General features: G+C 35.2%; 1 protein-coding gene across 14 annotated transcripts in view; it reads left to right on the top strand.

The window, feature by feature from the left end:
* Positions 1-20,159, top strand: part of Tlk (Tousled-like kinase) — a 130,608-nt gene that overhangs the window by 44,783 nt on the left and 65,666 nt on the right. For 2 of the 14 annotated variants that reach the window (XM_073974731.1, XM_073974727.1), the window contains exon 1: positions 9,593-9,827. The exons of 2 other annotated variants lie outside the window; for them this stretch is intronic. The gene's annotated coding sequence lies outside the window, so the exon portion shown is untranslated. Of the gene's footprint in view, positions 1-9,592; positions 9,828-17,275; positions 18,287-20,159 lie in introns of those variants that run through there. 10 more of the 14 variants (XM_073974728.1, XM_073974726.1, XM_073974733.1 and 7 more) reach the window with 9 other exon arrangements.

Genomic DNA, 20,159 nt, shown 5'->3' with positions numbered 1-20,159 from the left:
TGAGATCTTTAAAAATATTTTTTTTTAAAATCCAGGATTTGAGGTTTATCAAAATATTTAAAAAATTGTGTGGTCTATAATAAATATTCTTTAAAAAATCCAGGGATTTGGGGTCTAAAAAAAAATCTTTAAAAAAATCCACGATTTGTGGTCTATAAAAAATCCGTACCTCTGCAGGATGATGTCTTTCTGTATCTAGACTCTAGACCATTCGAATTGATACTTGGGGTCATCGCTTTGGAAAACGCCTAAGAATACAAATCTCGAGAATTTGCTGCAGTTCAGCTTCATATAGTCGTCATTTGGCTATCGAAATCGCTGAGCAGAATGATAATGCTGCAATAGTTAAACAAATATTTGTTCGTCCAAGTGTAAATAGTGCGTATGTATACAATGAGATGTGGCATTATGTGCGTATGTAAACAATTAGCAGTAGTTGGAAGTGTTGCCAGATGCAATTATGGAAAAAACCAGTAAGCATGCTGACTGGCAGATAGATAGACAGCTATACAAGCTAATGCAATTCCACAGCAAATGTCGGACAATGACTTTTAGTTGATTTTTTGTTTTATTTTCTATGTTACATTTGCTACCTCTCCACCTTCCACAGTAATTTTAATGTTTTATACCTTCCTACCAACATAAAGTTGTTCTCGCTTCTATTTAATCCATGAAATACGAATGCTCGAATAGCTAGCCTAGTGTCAATGGCGGCCGATTAACTGTTCCCCAATGACCGCCGTTGCCGAATCACTCATTTTGCTCATGCTTCTGTAGACCAAAAGACATAATACATACAGTCTAACTGTAATTTACAATAGAAACAACAAGTCGACATCCAAAAGATACAATTCCATAAGTGAGCAGAAAAAGAAAAAAAAACTAAAACAAAAAAAAATGGTAGAAAAACTCAAAACAAGTTTTCACTAAAAAAGAAAACAAAAAACCTGAGCAAAAAGTGTGATAAAATCATAGAAAACTAAACGACAGGCTAATAGTAATACAATTTAGTGATTAGTATAAATATTCACCACAGTTCTGCTTCGACATAATTAGGATAAAAAATTTATGAAGATTTTCTTAAGAACAAGTTGTGGATTTTTTTAAGGAACATTTTGCACAGACCACAAATTTTGGAATTTTAAAGCAAAATTTTTGTAGGTCGAGGAAACCACCACTTAAGGCTTATTTCATTACCAGGAAATCACAAATTGGTGATTTTTTAAAAATATTTTTGAAGACCCACCCAAAAGACCCCATGTCATTTTAAGGATTTTTTAGGATTACGGATTTTTGTTGATTTTTTTTTTTAATATTTTTTAAGGACATCGCAACACAAATCTTCGATTTTTTGGACCATGGATACAATACAGCTCCCACAAAACCCTTTCGAAATTGTCATGATAAAGCTGCTCCACCAACAATAGAAACTCAGTTTTTGCAATACATACATCCATATATACTTATGTATGTATGTACAAACCCATGTACATTTACATTTGTATGTACCCACAGTATTTCGCAGAGGAAATCGTATGATTAATCGGAGCGTTGATTGATTTTTCACGATTCATTGTCGTCGTACTTTGTGATTGTTTGTTGTTGCTGTTGCTGCTGTCGTGTTTTTGACTTTATGGAATTTTCCAGACATTTTCCTTTTGAATGATGACGTTATTGGTAGGTTGTAGGTTATGTGTGAAGAGATTTGCGGAAAACCATTATTAAAAATGCAGCTATAAGCAGTATTAGCAGCCGACACCGCCGTATTTTTCGGGGCTTTTATTTGCATGCTACAACTTCGTTTTTTTTTCCTGGGTTTATTATTTGTGTTAGAAAAAGTATACCAATATCCTTGTCCTGCCCTTGTCTAGTGTTATTTCGTCGTTTAGCTCATCTCTCGTTATGATTTTAAACGGCTTGACATGCAATGTGCCCAGAGATGGGAGTTGTGTAGGGAGGTGCATTGAGATGCAAAATCGAACAGAGAATAGCTTTATGAACATTCGCAGGTCCTCGAAATCGTTGATGGCTTAAATAATATCTAAAACTAAATCGTTTTAATCTTCATGCTTTAAAAATGGAAAGAATGAACTATTTATTGTTATGCACTGCCTCTGTAAAATCTCTTAAACAGGGCCATAAAACCACGATTGAAAATTTGTATCTTCTTTTTGGTATTTTATAAGAAAATCATCTGTCGTTCTGCACTTCTATGAGAAGAAGGTCTTTTCTGCTATGAGAAGAAGAAGACTTTCTGGATTTCTATAAGAAGAGCTTCTGGTCTTCTATGAGAAAAATAAGACCTACCTGTTTTTTTATTCTTTTATTCTATAAGAACAAAAAGACCTTCTGATCCTCCATAAGGAAGAAGGTCTTCCATTAGAAGACTTCCTTTCGTTCGTTGCTTATTTAAGAAAACCTTCTGGCGGTGTTCTATAAGGAGATTTTCCGTTCTTCTATACGAGGATCTTCTGGTGTTCTATAAGAAAATCTTATATTTTTATTAGAAGGCCTTCTGGCGGTGTATAGAAAGAGCTTGTGGTTTTTTGTTAGAAGAATTTCCGTGTGATCTTCTATAAGAAGACCTTCTCGTCTCCTGGTTTTCTATACAAAGATGACCTTTTGGTCTTCTTTAAGAAGAAGACTTCTGGTATACTTTGTAAAGAAAAAGGAGTTCTGGTCTCCTATTAGCACAATAAGACTTTCGGGTCTTCTATAGGAAGAAGAAGGACTTTTGGTCTTTAATAAGAAGAAGAAAACTTTCATGTCTTCTCTATGAGGAAGTTCTCTTGGTATTCTATAAGAAGAAGAACTTCCGGTCTTCTATAAAAAGAAACCTTCTGGTCTTCCATAAGTAGACTTCATTGCATTCGGGACTCCTATAAGAAGATTTTCCGGTCTTCTATCAGAGATTCTTCTGGTGCACTATTACAAGACCTTCTGGTATTTTATAAGAAGACCTTGTGGTCTTCAATTAGAAGACCTCATGGACTTCTGGTGTTCGGTAAGAAAATCTGATGGTTTTTTTAAAAGAAGACTTTCCGGTCTTGTTTAAAATATTTTCGGGTTCTCTATAAAAATACGTTATGGTCTACTCTTAGAAAACCTTTGGTGTTTTATTATAAGATCTTCCGGTCTTCTATAAGCAGACCGGAAAGTTGTCTGTTAGAAGGTGTTTTATAAGTACAAGAAGAATGACTTCTGATCTTCTATAGGAAGTAAAAGGGATTTTATAAGAAGACAATCTCGTGGTTTTCTTCTATAAGAAGAATACCTTCTGTTTTTCTGTAAGAGGAAAACTTTCTGGTCTTTTCTGAGAATATCTCCTGATATTCTAAAAGATTACGAAGGTCCTCTGGTCTTCTATAGGAAGAAGACCTTCTTGTCTTTCATAAGATGGCATCGTTTCGGAACTTCTATAAGAAGATTTTCCAGTCTTTTATAACAGAATCTTCTGGTGTTTTATAAAAAGACCTTATGATTTTGTATAAGAAGACCTTGTGGCCTTCACTTAGAAGACCTTATGGTCTTATTTAAGAGGACCTTCTCGTGTTCTTTAAGAAGACCTTATGGTTTTCTATAAGAATACTTCCCGGTCTTCTAAAAAAGACTTTCTGGTCTTCTATAAAAGACCTTCCGGTCTTCTATAAAATACCTTCCGTAGTTCTATAAAAGACCTTCTGGTCTTCTATAGGAAGAACTTCTGTAAGAAGAAGGAGCCCCTTCAAGTTTTCTATAACAGGATCTTGTTTTTGATTTTCTATAAGAAGACTTTCCGGTCTTCTTTAAAAAGACCTTCTGGTATTCTATAAGAAGAACATCTGGTGTTCTATAGGAAGGGCTTCTAGTATTCTATATGAAGATTAACTTCTGATATTCAAAAAAATCAGACCTTCTGACGTTCTATAAGAGGAATGTATTTTGATCTTCGTAAAGAAGAAGACCTTTAGTTTTCTACAAGGATAACATCTTCTGATCTTCTATAGTAAGAGGACTTTCTGGTCTTTGATAAAAAAAGATATTTTAGGGTTTCTATAAGGAGAAAACCTTTCGTTTCTCCCATAAGAAGAAAACTTACTGGTCTTCTATAAGAGGTGCATTTTGTTTTCTATAAGAAGTCCTTATAGTCTTCTATTAGAAGGCCCTCTGGTCTTCTATTAGAAGACCCTCTGGTTTTCTATTAGAAGAGCCTCTGGTCTTTTATTAGAACACCCTCTGGTCTTCTATTAGAAGACCCTCTGGTCTTCTACAAGAAGAAGACCATCTGGTCTTCTATAAGAAGATCTTCTGGTATTCTATAAGAAAATACCCTCCGGTTTTCTATAGGAATAATGCCTGCGTGTCTTCTATAAAAGGGTATTCTGTTGTTCTATAAGATGAACTTCAGGTGTTATAAAAAGGTTTTTTGGGCTTCTAAAAAAAGACCTCTTGTATTCTATAAAAAGACCTTCTGGTGTTCTATAAGAAGATCTTCTAGTCTTCTATAAGATGATTAACTTCTGATATTCCATAAGAATACCTTCTGATTTTTATATATAGAACGTCTTCTGGTCTTCTTAAAGATTTTCTGTCTTCTACAAAGAGAGCATCGTCTGGTATTTTATGGAAAGAAGACCTTTTGATTTTCAATAAGGAAAAGTCCTTTCTTTACTTTCATAAGATGGTGTTTTACAAGGAGGCCTTACGGTGTTCTTCAAGAATACTTTTCGGACTTCTATAAAATTACCACCTGATGCTCTAAAAGAAGTCTCTATGGTCTTCTATTAGAAGCTTCTAGTCTTCTGTAAGAAAAATACCTGTTGGTTTTCAATAAGAAGTAGGCATTCTGGTCTTCTATAAGGAGAAGTTCTTATGGTCGTCGATAAAAAGACCTTCTAACATTCTATAAGAAGAAGACTTTCTTCTATAAGAAGACCTTCTGGTATAGTCTTGTTTACCAAGAAGACCTTCTAGTATTCAATAAGAGGATATTCTGGTTTTCCATAAGGAGAGGATGTGGTGGTCTTCTACATGAAGAAGACATGTAAGCCTTTCGTCGCTTCATTGCCCGCAAATCGATAGGAATCATGCCAGCTATTACCAGGATGGCTTCTGCTGATACGGTGCGGTATGCTGGTGTCACGCGGAGCGCAGCAGTTCTTTGCACACCTAATAATTTTCTCGCTCGCGACTGCTTTTCCGGCGTCTGTGCCCAGATTTCACATCCATAAAGGAGTATGCTGTTTATCACCTCCTCTGCTCGGTAGGGGACCACCAGTATTTGCCATCAACCTACTCATTTGAGCTGTCATCTTTGCCGCCTTTGTTCTCGAATGCTCAATCTGTTTGGCGTAAGCATGCTTTGTGTCCAACCTCATTCCTAAGTATTTGAGGAAGGGCTTGGTGGGAATTATTAAGTCACCAATATCATATCGACTTCTGTAGGCATATGTCTCCTGGAGAGCAATATGTTTTCGGTTTTTTGCATCGCCAGTTCCATGCCATGATTGTCCAGCCAAGTCTTTGCACGGATCATAGTTTGTTGAAGTTTCCCTTGCGCTTCTTGCTTTGATAACTGCTGCAATGTCATGGGCATAACCCACCAAAAGATGTTTTCTGGCATCTCAATTTTTAGGATTTCGTCGTACGTGGCGTTCCACAGATGTGGTCCCAGTATTGATCCTTGTGCCGCTCCTGAGGGGATTTTCATCTTTTTGATGCCTTGGTTTGTGTCGTATATCAATATACGATTTTTGAGGTAGTCGCCTATTACTCTTCTTAAGTACTTTGGAATGTTGAAGATTTTGTCCAAAGCATCGAGAACATCGGCCCATCTTAAGCTATTAAAAGCATTCTTGATGTCCAGCGTTGCCAACAAGATAATTGGTCTGGAGTAGTGATTAACTTGGTGTGTTGATTTAACAGTACTTACAACTTCACTCAGTGCTCCAATTGTTGATTTTCCTGGTCTGAAATCATATTGTCTTTCTGAGAGTCCTCCTGCGGCGCTAATTGCTTCGTGTAGTCTAGGTTTCAGTAGCCTCTCGAACATTTTTCCGGCGGTGTTCAGCATGCAAAGTGGCCTGTATGATGACGGCGATGTTTGGCCATCCTTACCCTTGTTAATCAAGACCAGCTTCTGCGTTTTCCATATATCTGGAAAGATACCCTCGCTTATGCACTTGTTGTACATCCTTAAGAGTACGTTTGGTCGGTAAAGCGCTACTTCCTTAATGACTTCTGCTGGTATTCCATCTGGACCAGGAGCCTTTTTGTTTTTAAGTGTACGGGCGGCAGATTTAAATTCTTCAGCTGTGAAAAGTGGTATATTTGTCGGAGGCGCTGTATCCGTTTCCTCGCATCGGTCATAATGTGTTGGGAATAATGCAGTTACGATGTTTTGCATTATTTCATCGTCCATCGTGGCAACCGAGCTTCTCCCCCGGAGCTTTTGCATGACGATCTTGTATCCGAGACCCCATGGATTATTATTGATGTCAATTCGCAGTACTTCCCACTTATTTCTTTTGCTTTCAGCTATGCACTTCTGTAAATTCTTTTTTACATCTTTGTATGCTCTGTGTTCTGCTTCGGGTTCACCTCTTTTTCTTGCCTTGGTATATTTTCGGCGAGTTTTGATGCAATTTCTTCTAGATCATATGGACGATAATAATAATAATACATTTTGGTCTTCCAATTTTCTATAAGAATACGTTTTTGCCCTCTATAAGAAGACGAACCGGTTAAGGTAATCGATAAGAAGACGTTTATTCAAGAGGACGAGCAGGTATTCTAGATGTACTGGTAGTCTGTAATACGTTATTCTGACCTTATATAACATGACATCCTGGGCTTATATAAGTAGAAATTCTGGTCTTCAATAGGAATACCTTCAGGTTATCTATTAGAAGAATTTGATCAGAAAATTCTCTGTTTCTTTTTCATAAAAACGCGTTATAATCTTTAATTAGAAGGCCTTTTGGCCTTCTAAAGAAACCCTTCTTGTGTTTCCAAGTACACCCCGACGGTGCATTTATTTTACTTGTCGTTATGTATTCGCCTTATTGTCCGAAATTGGTGTGGGATTCATCAGTTTTATTATTATGAAATGTCTCCGCTCTCCCCTCCTATTAATTGTTTAATTAAAAAAAATCAAATTTAATTTTTTGTTCAAATTTGGCAACCCTATTTATTTTTGCAACACCAACTAACCTTGACCTAATTGTTTTTTAATCTCAAAAATTCCTTAAAAATCAAATTACTATCTTAAGAAGAATAATTCATTCCTTTCACTATTGCACTTTCTCAATGGTGACCGAGCAAAGAAAACAGTTTAAAGAAAATTTAACCACCCAAAAATTCTAATTGAATTTTGCAGACGACCCTAAAAATACATCCACAAAACACACATATGATAGGGATTTTCTTCCACCTCATTCTAATTGACTTTTCCCATCCCTGCCTGCTGTTTTGGGTTAGACGACGAAACGACACACAGTGTTGTGGCAGCTCTAACTGAACATATGATTGCTGTCGAATACAATGCAGGTTTTGTTTTGTGTACATTCGAGTTGTTGTGTTTGTTTACCAATGTTTTAGTCATGCCATGAGAAGAGACTTTGTTAAGCTTATTCGTTTTCTCTCTCTCTGTCTCCGACTCGGTGGGTTTTTGTTTTTATTTTTTTTGTTGCTGTTGTTTTCATGATTATTTGATAAAGTTTACGTTACTCACTCGTTGCTGTCTCATTTCAACGAGTGTCATTCGTTTTGTGTACAACTGACATGTGGGTGGGTGTGTGTGTGTTCGGTCGGTCAATCGTTCGTAGTACATGTGCGCTGCATGCATTCTTTCGGTCCCAGTGGCAGCGTTGCCAGTATTTTTCAGCCTCTTTTCCCCAAGTTCTCCAAAATGTTTCCCCAAAATTCCCCAGATTTTATTGAATTTCCCCAAAAAAATCCCCAAACATTTTTTTTCAATAATTATTAAAAAAAATCAAAAGTAGTTTTTTTTATTTTACTACTGAAATTCATTTCAAGAATCTACTATTTTTTTATTTTTTTCTATAACATAAAGGAAAAAATGTTATCGTAGTAAAAATAGGAGCTTCTTGCAGGTTCTGGAACAGAGCAAATTACAAAAAAATCAAAAGTAGTTTTATTTTGCTATTGAAATTCAATTCATGCATTTTATTTTACATAAGTGAGTTAAAAATTGGAAAAGGTCAACAAAATGTTTGTACTAAATAATACTTCATTCATTGAAATTCAATTAATTTGGTTTCACATTCGTAAAGTACTTATTCTTATACTTTTAATAGAGTTCATAATAGAAAAAACTCTTTCTACAAATCCATTATTTGTAATTTCTTGAAAAGGAGTTAACACTGCTGCATCTTTATATAAGAAAATATAACGCCAAAATGTGTAAAAAGGTTCTTATCATGGTGCAAGAAAGAAGGTGATACAATAATTCCAACTGATGTCTTTATTTGCGGTCAAAACTTATTTCTAAAGATTGGGTCACATTAGCCAAATATTTGCTCTAGCGACCGGCAGTGTGCGCTTACTGAGAGCAAATGAGCATAACAAATGCAATGAAATTTATGCTCACTTGCTCTCAGTAAACACACACTCGCTGGATCAAATATTTGCCTAGTGTGACCCTAGCTTAATCATATTTTACCGTTTTCTTCTACATTTTGGGCATATTTCGAACAAAAAATTTTGACAGCAAAAGAAGACTACGGCCTAAATTCGTCTTTTGGATCCCCTTGGTTCTTATAGAACTAAAATTGGGTTGACCCAATGAATTGCAGCAAACATTGGGGGAAAATGCTTGTAAGTTTAAAAAATGCATACGTTTCAGTATTTGTATTAACAAGCTTTTAAGATATTCGGCACAGGTATTTTTAACATTAATAATTTTTGACTCATTCAAGCATTCAATTTTTTTTTTTAAGTAAAGCGTAGGTCTATGGTTCCCAATGGTAACCGATTATTTGAGCAAAACTGTGTGTAGCCCGCTTTATCGTGACAGTTATAGATGGTTTCAAAATTCGAGTGCCATTTATTAGAAGCTGTTCCCGGGCCCATTTTATCGCTTTGAAAACTTAGATTAACCATATAATTCTCTTTTATAATTGGAGCCATGAATGTTACATAAAGTTTAATTTCATCATTGCTTATTAATTCAGAAATCATTTGGCAGTTAAGCAGTTGAAATTATGAAAAAATTGTATTTTAATTCAACCCATTGTTCTAGTACACGATCAATTGCCGAACCGCATGATAGCACTTCAAATCTGTTATAAATTATAAATGTGTGCGTTTTGAGTAATTATTTCAGATAATATGAAAAATAATTTCCCCAAAAATCCCCAAATATTTTTCAGATTTCCCCAAAAAATCCGCAATTCCCCAAGTCGAATTATTTTTCCCCATTTCAGAAAAAAAATCCCCAATTTGGGGAAAAATCCCCAATACTGACAACGCTGCCCAGTGGAGTGCAGCCAAACATTGGCTGCTCTCTTCTGTGTCATTTCTGTGCGCCTATTACGAATTAAACAAACAAGACAAGATTTATGTTAGTTAATTTTACAGGATTCGCTTGTTGTTGCTCTGTCTGTTGTTGCTGCTGCTGGCTGGAAGCATTCATTTTCTTTCCTTTTTTAACTACTACACTTACTTTTTGTCGAATACTTTGCCTACCCGTGTGCTTCCGAAATATTAACAGAAAAAAAACTATAACGAATAGAAGATTGATAATATCCATTGTTGTTGTTTTTCCTGTATAGTCAGTCAGTGTCGTGTGTGCACCCTCATCGTGTGCTGGCCGTGCTGTGCTGCTGGTGTGTATAATAAACATCTGTTAAATCATTATAAATATTATTAAAGAGTTTAAGAACAGTGTTTGTTGGTCTCCCTCCCTCCCTCTCTCTCTCTTTCCCCTTGACCCCTTCCAATAAGATTTGTTGCAACAGAGGAACGAACACGGACTTTGTTGCTGTGTTGTTAATAATGCAGTGTTTTTGTTGTTGTGTGTTTTTTTAATAGAAATGCAATAAAAAAATCATTTTCACTCAAGTGTTAAAATGCCAGAAAATTTAAATAATTTTTAAATATTAATATTTATTAAATTGATATTTTTATTAAAATTGTTACTCAGGTTAATATGTGGGTACTCACTCAATCATTATTTTTTTCTGTCCCTGATTCATTTGAAATTATTGTGTCATACATGTTTAGCAAGTGTAGAGAACAAAGCTTAAACGCAAAAATATCCATTTTAATGAAGATTGAAAGGCAATGTTGCCATTTTAGCGATGTTTCTTCATATATGACGCTTTATTTTAAATGAATGCTGGCTGAGTGAGGGAAATTCTTATAATTAAAATACAGGTATGTCACAGAAAAGAATTCCGATCGAATGGGGAATTGTTTTCGTATTTAGATTCTTCCGAAAACGAAAACAGAAATTTTTTTCTGAATAAAATCACTTTTGGTTTTGCAAGTGCAATTGTATTTTTTTAACACGCCCATTTAAAACTCTCCAAAAACACTTAAAAATAATAAAAATGTTGTTTTATAACAAAATCACATTTAATTTCATATTTTTTATCATTTCATTTAAAAAATTCACAAGTTTCCATTAGTTGTCAATTTACGAAACCAATTATTATATTAACAACACTCTAAACTTTTTCTGTTGAATTTCACTATGATAATTAGATATCGGATTTTTGCATGTTTTTTTATTTCTTATCCGATTGTACTCAAATTTTGGATCTAGGCGTTTTAAGGGTCAATTTTTCGTCATTTGGGGTCATATCAAAAATATACAAAAAATATGCAAAATATGCAGAATATGCAAAAAATACGCAAACCGTTTTTGTCCGAAAATCGTCATAAAAGTCGTAAAATTGTCATCATCACACTCAGTTGCTACACGCAGAGAAAAATATGATTAATCCAACAATATTCGAAGAGCCAAATATGGGAAATTATGTCTCACTTCCTGTATTCGACCAGCAGGTTTATAGAAGCGGCTGATGAACCGGAACCGGAACATACAAATTTCGGCAGTGGCAAATCCCGTCAGTGTAATGGTGGCTTAAGTGTTCTTTCTACAAGTGGTGTCGTATGACATGCCGTTCGGACTCGGCGATAATAATGGGGCCCATATCAACATAATTGTGTGTTCTTTAAATTGGCCTATATGGGGGCTTAGTGAGGAAAATCTTGTACTATTACATTATGAGACCTACAAAAAGTGCATAACAACATATTAAGTGGGTGTCTTCACGAATTTGGGAAAACGCAGATGTTTAAAAGTAGATTTTGTGTTCTGTGCTTTTTTATCGAAATATCAAATATTTTGTTAATAAATAAAAATAGGTAAAAAAACTTTTTAAGTTAAACGGTTTTATGTTAAACATACATTGCAATGTTTAAGATAAATGTACTAAAAACCAAAAAATAATAAAATAGATACAGTCGTGGGAATTATAAACATATGCATAGACTAGACTAAAATAAAACCGTGGGGCACGTCAACTGTCTACAATCGTTGATCAAAATGTTCGTTTTGTAATGTTACACTATAATAAGGCAGTTGTTCAACCGACAGCGATGGACGTGTGATAAGTAGGGATAGAATGTGCAAACAAGCTAGCAAGCTCGATTATAAGTGAGTTTTAGGGTTTCATAGTGGTGAGCGAGTAGTACTTTGTTGATTAAAGACAAACTACGAGCAGTAAAACGATTCTCGCCAGCCAGCAGTGTGAATGTCCAACGATAAACTAGTTGAAACATCTCTTTTATTTACATGGAGTGTATAACTATTGGAATTTCCATGAACAAGAAAATATTAAGTAATTTCCTCACCGTCTGCGGGCCAACTGCCTAACGACGAATTAAACGATTCTTCTATCGCACATTAAGTCGATAATTTGTAGACAATTGACGTGCCCCACGGTTTTATTTTTGTCTAGTCTATGCATATGTTTATAATTCCCACGACTCTATCTATTTTATTATTTTTTGGTTTTTAGTACATTTATCTTAAACATTGCAATGTATGTTTAACATAAAACCGTTTAACTTAAAAAGTTTTTTTACCTATTTTTATTTTCTAGTTTTTAGTTTTTATTTCGCATTCTGTTTAATTCATTTAGTGCTTCATTATTGCAAGGTTTCTTGCCCGTTAGTTTATTGCAGTCCAACTCCTCTATACGTAGTCCCTGCAAAGATCTTACTCTACTAAGAGCCACGTAGGCTTGACCTTCTTCAAACAGTTTCGCACCTAAGTATACGACTGCGTGATCCACAGTGGTGCCCTGCATTTTGTGTATTGTAGAAGCCACCGTGGTGCAATGGTATGCACACCCGCCTTGCACACGTAAGGTCGTGGGTTCGATTCCCCGGCCAGGCAACATCAAAACACTTTTCAACGGTGGCAAAATATCCCTCAGTAATGTTGGCGACATTTCCTGAGTATTTCAGCCATGTAAAACTTCTCTACAAAAGTGGTGTCTTAGACACGCCGTTCGGACTCGGCGATAAACTGTAGGTCCCATATCATTGAGCTAATATGAATCGGGGTGCACTCATTGATATGAGAGAAGTCTCCCTTGTCCCTTATGGGATGTTTGTGGAACAATTATTATTATTATAGAAGCCCATGATAGTATTAAAGGCAACATTTTTCTTTCAGCCGTCCTGTAATTGTACTTAGCTGGAAACTGTATGGCTTTCGGGTGTATAAGATGTACTGTATTCTTCTTGTCAAGCACTGCACTGTATTTTTCTTGTCAAGCCCTTATATTTGATGCCCATATTGGTGGGATTGATAAAAAAAATTGTTATCAGCCATTTGGTAGCGGCGGCCATCTTATATTTCAATTTTGCATAGTAAATTGTATTCTACTTGTTGAGACTTTTCATTTGATACCCATGTTGATGGGATTGATAAAACCTAAGTTATCCGCCATTTTGTAGAGGCCGCCATCTTGGATTTTAATTTTATATAGTACATTGTATTCTACTGGTTGAGCACTTTCATTTGATACCCATATTGATGGGATTGATAAAACCTACGTTATCCGCCATTTTGTAGCGGACGCCATCTTGGATTTCAATTTTTTATGGTATATTGTATTCTGCTTGTTGAGCTCTTTCATTTAATACCCATATTTATGGGATTAATAAAACATAAATTATCCGCCATTTTGTAGCGGCGGCCATCTTGAATTTATAATGGTAATGAATAAACATAATTGTATTGTCACCAAAATCCAAAGTGTATACAAAATTTCAGATTAATCGGTTGACAGGAAGAGGGTGAAATTTGAATTACTAAATTTGACCCAAGAATAAATAATAAAACAAACAGGGTGAGCTAAATAAAACCATTTAAAAATGCCAATAAATATGGATAACACAGTACAACACTTTTAAGGTGATCTTGTTCAAACAATTCGAACGGAGGATTTTTTGAAAGCACAGACCCAAACGACAAGAAACCCCAGTTGTGTTTTGTTGTGTCAGATCCAGCTCGGATTTTATGGCCCCATCTAAACATGGTTAAATATTGAGTTTTTAAAGAAATTCAGGGCTATATCTCTGAAACCAATGCGAATCTTCTTCTGACCTCTGAAGCAAATTTGTAGATAAGGACAAGAATAAAATATTCGGAGAGATAATGAACTCGAAAAACTACATTTATTGTCTCAAATTTCAAAATATATACAAAAATTCCACAATTTTTATACATTTCGCACCGTATCTCCAAAACCGTTAATTTTTTCTGAATATTTTCTTTTGGAAAAATATTCCCTGGAATGTAATACACAACTCTTCGGAACATGTCATTATTGTAAAATGTCTCTATGCCATTGTTTTCAGTACATTTTTCAACGACGATTTAATAAAAATGTCAATAATGCAGTGAAATCCGAAATGCAAGAATAAACTGTTGGTGTGAACTGTGTTTGAAATAGGTACGTGTTGTAAAAGATTTGATGCAAAATACCGCTGAAACAACATGAAGTAAGCATTTTAGAGTTTCAGAATGTTCTAAAGAATTGTTGAGTACTTTATTTGGAAGATTTTTGCGAAGATTACTTGGTTCAACTCCCAATAGTTTAGCCGATACTGACATGATAGAACAAGAAAAGGTAGCAGCAATACCCAGCTGACTGAGCTGGGCTGTAATGTTAGTGTCAATTTCCATACGATATTTTATATATTTATTTCTATGTTCGATGTATACTAGGGATATATATTTTTGAAGAACAAATTTATTCATCAGAAAAAAAACCTCCTCCAGGTCCGAACGACATGCCGCACACTAAAACACCGCTTATAGAGGCGGTATAATATTTGTTAATATGTGTGGTATTTTGTTAAACTTGAAAAGAATAAAGCCCTAATAAACATGTGATTTTTTATTTTCAAAAGCAACGATTGCTTGCTCTTCTTTTTTCAATGAATTACAAGCGACCCCAAACATTTTTGCCAGAATTCTACTTTCTGCGAGAAATTATGCATTTAGTGGAATGATAGGGAAACTTTCAAATTGAAACTCTAACGAGTTTTCATTCATGTTTTTCAAAATATTCAATCAAAGGTGAAAAATTATTAGTTACTAGGGTTTTTGTAGTCTAAATGTGTACTTTCAAAAAATGCATACCAGAAGTTGTTTGCATTTTCAGTGATGCATAGTGTAATAAATGTAATTTATCTTTTTATACCCGTGCTTACATTTCAAACATTCTCTCCTAAAAAATCTCTCAAAATTCTTTACATCGTTCTTCTATATGGCCGTTTTCAAAACGAGAAAAATAAACAAGTATCGGATTTCATCACACGCTTTTTGATAAGTTTTCATCAGAACAAAATGGAATATGAAACCGATATCGAAAAAATTCGAAATCGAAAAATGTACATGTATCATATCTACAGTCGTTTTTGACTTGTTTTGAGCTCGAAATCGATTTTCATCGCATTCCTGACACGAAGTATAGATTTGCCCACGACCAGTATATCACTGTAAATAGGGCCAAATTTTCAAAACATCATCAACCGTCCTTTAAACTAGAGCCAAAATTTTGAACTTTTGAAGTCCGATATGAACTTTCTTGGAACATGATGTACGTTTGGAAGACATATTACGATGCGCAAAGTCCCGTCCAAATCCCATACTCAATTCCTAAACTATCGTTTTCATCGAGGACAACCTGCTGCGGAAATTTTCAAAATGATGCGAGATATGTATGTCTTTAAACTGCACTTTTGTTGTGCCAATTTTTATACTCTCCACCATAATATCGATGGTATAATTAGATTTGTCATTCCGTTAGTAACACATCAAAATATTCATCGGAGACCCTATTTGTCGGTATAGGTCCACGCCTTCATATAGCTCCCATAGAACGGTATTTTGAAGGTTGTGGCCACAACAATCCACAGCATGGCTAAACTTTGGTATTTGGTCTTCATTTGGGGTATTAAACGTTCCATATGAAATTTGTCGGTATAGGTCCACGCCTTAGTATAGCCCCCATAGAACGGTACCTCCCTATACCGTATTTTAAAGGTTGTGACCACAGCAACCTACCGAAATGGCTGAAAGTTGGTATTTAGTCTTTGTTTGAGGTAAAAGCCTACTGCAATTCGTCGGTACCTCCCGATTTGCGTAATTCTGAAGGTTGTGGCGTCAATATCCCACCGAAAGACTGAAATTTGTTATTTAATCTTCCATGGGGTTATCAACTATTCCCGAAGAGAAAAATCAGTATAGGTCCGCGGGTTCTATGGAAGCGTACCTCTTGATGTTCGTTATTTTAAAGGTTTTACCGAAATATCGGAAATTTGGTATTTGGACTTCTTTACGTCTAAAAACTTTCCGTCAGAAATTTGTAGGTATAGATCGACGTTTTGATATAGCCCGTTCCATGGGGCTACCTCCCGAATTTCGTATTTTGAAGATTAGCCACATTGTTTTACCGAACTTGCTGAAATTTGGTATTTAGCCTTCATCATAAACGAAATGAAACTAATTGTTCCATTTTACTTCAATACAACTCGTGTTGGAGCGTGCAACAAGTTAGGCCAGGCCGAACTTAACGCCGTACTTACTTGTAATAAATTTGTGTGGGCGGTTCCTGAAGAAGTGGATCGATATAGATAGTCCATATTGGCACCAGATCTATGTCTGGAAGAAATACATATTAAGGGGTTATGGCCACTTGCAAATTTTACAAACATTTTTTATTGGTTCTTTTTAAAGCACAGGTGGAAAAGAATATGTTGCAAAAAATTCGAGTCAATTGGATAAAAATTAGCTGAGATATGAGCGTTAGAAAGGAAACATTTATTGTGATTTGTATGTAATATCGAATTTTCAAGCGAGGTTTTCTCCAAATGACATTTTTGAATGCGGTGCCCATTGTAGCCCGAAAACGGATTATTGAAATCATAAAAAGCTTGTAAGTAAGCGAGAGACTTTTTTCAAAAAAAATTTGACGGATTTATGGCGTCAAGTAGAAAGAAAAATGTTTTTTTTTTCCTCCATAAGTGGCCATAACCCATTAAGATGTGCATAGCTTGGACACCGTTTTTTTGTGAAAATGTTTAAACATTTGTTGGTGAGGTCCATCTTCGAACTTGACCCATGTTTGGGCAAACTTTTATGAGGAGCCAAACTGGTTGTTTCTTTCGAGAATTGCCTCTTTAAATAATGATAATAGAATGGAGCTGAGCTCATTGAGGCAAAGTCCTTTCATGTCTATTGGGAAATGTTTGTGGGATAAACGCTGTTTTTTATGATGTAATTGACATTTTTTGTTATTTCAGTCCATAATATTTTAGAATTGTTGGTATTCCTTGTTCAACATTGTCAATTACATACATATGTACATATTTAAAAATTTTTTAAATATAATGCAAATATTGCGATTTTTTTTACACTACAGCATATGCAACACTGTCTGTGATGATTGAAGGAGATGTGTTTATGTTTTTATGCTGCCACTTTTGTCTTGTGTGTTTTTGTAGCGTTTCATGCCTTTTTTGTTCTTGTTGCGATGGTTAGTTGTTGTTTTTGTTGTCGTTGATGGTTTCCTTCAATTGTTCCAGGCCAGGGCTCTACTCGGTTCCTGTCGTCATCATCATCGACGTCGTATTTGCTGTAATGTAGTTAGTCTGTTGATACTTTTTCCCGTCTGATATGTTCGTTGATTCGTTTGTTTGTTCCAAAACAAATAGAAAAAAAGAACTTTGCCGTTGCAGCAGCAGAACCAACAAACGAATTACGACGCCGAGCATTGGGACAGCAGTGACTGACTGCAGAAAAAATTGTGTTTTCATATTATAACGGCATTGGTAAAGAGAGCTTATTTTCAGTTGCCCTGAGAGCATGAAACCGTGTGGTTTTGTGTAGATTTGTTTTTTAAACAATTTTTTGCGTCATTACTACAACTTAACTAAATAAAATTGTACAATATTTTTCAACATCGTCTCACTGTCTGTCTGTCGGTTGGTCGGTCACACTCAGTTGTATTAAAGTACTTAGTAGGGTATGAATTGTAGATTTTCAACCTCAACGTCGTTGACATCGTCGGCTTGCTAAAGTTGGTGTCGGTATTTTCGGGTAGGTGTTTCGTCGTTATGTTTTCTAAAGAGAGTGTGAGTGAGCAGCAGCATCATCATAATCATCGTACTCGCCAACGACAACCAACCAACATTGGTGGCCAGCAATAGCAGCAACAACAAAAACAGCAGCAACAATATGATACTCAAACACAAAACTGTGTATTTTAGTTGTTACTGTTGTGTTTGATTTGTGTGCTGTTTTGTTTTTTTTTTTTTCTTGTGCCCGACGTCGTGCTTCATCTACTATTTCTTCGTTGGTTGGTGATGATGGTTTTGTGTGTACGATTGTGTGTTTTGTTCATCGATATGGTTTGTGTTTTCCTTCTGTGATGGCATTATTTTGTAAATGTGTGTGTACTGCGGTGGTGCAAAGTGTTTCGGATTTTTTTTCTGCCTGCCTTGGCTTCTCTGCATTGTGTTAATAAAATAAATAAAGAAATTAAATTTAAATAAAATAAATAATTATCCAATTCAACGGTAATTCTACATACTATAATAAAAACAACAAACAAACACAATTTATCACATAATAATTAATAAGAAACAAAGGAAAAATAACAACTTAGACAAAATCACAGCCTTTTGAAAAGGTAGTGTGGAAAAATATTTTTTTCAAAGGAGAGATGCAAATTAATTTGTTTGAAATAATTTCTAGGTAACAAAAATATTAAAATAAAATTAATTGTGTGTGACAAAAACAAAAAAAGTTAAACTATTTTTTGTGTGATTTCCAGTGCAGTATAAAAAAAAACTGAAGTGGTGGAATGTTGGTTTTTTAATTGTTCAATTGTGTGTGTGTTTAAACTTTAAAGTTCTTAAAGTGCAAAGAAAAATAAATAAAAATATTATAAAATTAATAAATTTTAGTTTTTCGAAAATAGCAACACTTTCACTTAAAAATATCAAATCAACAACTGAAAGTTTTAAACAATTTCCCAACATTTAAAATTCATTCTTAAATAAAATTAATATTTTATTTTATTGAAAATTTCAAATCTCGTATGGATAATAGGGTGCATATGGTGTGAATAACCTGTAAGTTTGTGCGAACCTTAACAAAAGATATTTTGGTCAATTTAAGTGATCATTAGATATTGAATATTAAAAGAATATTAAAGAAAATACGCCTAATTAGGAGCAAAATTTGCAATAAAAAACTTATTTTAAAAATTACGCGGATGAAAATCTTTATTCGATTTAGTGGAAAGTGACAATTTTGAAAAAAAAATGTATTGGTGGAGCTGATAATCATTTACAATTTTTGTTTTTTCACTACAACCTCAGCCTATAGGCTAAAATCGGTACAGGTATATACTTTAATACGATAAAAATGTGTCTCGGACAAAATCCATTTCAGACAATTTGGAGTTGATTTAGCCATGTTCGTTCGTATGGCAGAGACGCAGGACAACTCTCGAACGGATCAACCGATGCGGTCCAAAATTTGGCTCTCGTAACATTAGGTATGTCTGGTTACCCAAAAGTAGTCGACAATAGTAATAATTTGATCGGAAATACATGTTATTGTATTTGCCGATTTTTTGACGATTTGAAATACTTTTTTTCCGATTTGGCGATTTTGGCTCCCGAAAATTGACGATTTTCGAACAAATTTATCTGGCATCACTGGTCATATCTGTCCGCTCCTTCTATAGAAGTTCAAACAAACAGACATTCGAGTATGGACTTATTAATATTGGTCCACTCCTTTGTCCGTCTGTTGAAATCAAGATACAGCTCGCAATTTTTAAGATAGAGCTTTGTAATTTGGTATGGAAGTTTATATTACTCCTAGGATGTTTGGTATTGCAAATGGGCTATATCGGTTCACGTTTTGATATAGCCCCCATAGAACGGTACCACCCGATTTTCGTTATTTTGAAGGTTTAGCCTCATTATCACACCAAAGTGGCTGAAATTTGGTACTTAGTCTTCGTTGGGGGTATAAAACTTTCCCACAGAAATTGGTCGGTATAGGTCAACGCCTTCATATAGCCCCCATAGAACGGTACCTCCCGATTTTCTGTATTTTGAAGGCTGTGGCCACAATAATCCACCGAAATGGCTGAAATTTCGTACTTAGTCTTCGTTGGGGGTACAAAACTTTCCCCCAGAAATTTGTCAGTATAGGAGCACGTCTTCATATAGCCCCCATAGAACGGTACCTCCAATTTTCGGTATTTTGAAGGTTGTGGCCACAATAATCAACCAAAATGCCTGAAATTTGGTACTCAGTATTTGTTGGGGGTACAAAACTTTCCCACACAAATTTGTCGGTATAGGTCCACGCCTTCATATAGCACCCATAGAACGGTACCTCCCGATTTTCGGTATTTTGAAAGTTGTGGTCACAATAATCAACCGAAATGGCTGAAATTTCATACTTAGTCTTCGTTGGGGGTACAAAACTTTCCCCCCGAAAATTTGTCAGTATAGGACCACGCCTTCATACGGTACATCCCGGTTTCGGTATTTTCAAGGTTGTGGCCACAACTGTGCTTCTTTAATTAAAAATCTTCAATTAAAAG

The sequence above is a fragment of the Musca autumnalis genome, unplaced genomic scaffold, assembly GCF_047663935.1.
Source record: "Musca autumnalis isolate F117 unplaced genomic scaffold, ASM4766393v1 scaffold_3, whole genome shotgun sequence".
In the NCBI taxonomy this organism is placed as follows: Eukaryota; Metazoa; Arthropoda; class Insecta; order Diptera; family Muscidae; genus Musca; species Musca autumnalis.
This window is presented reverse-complemented; position numbering and strand designations above follow the sequence as displayed.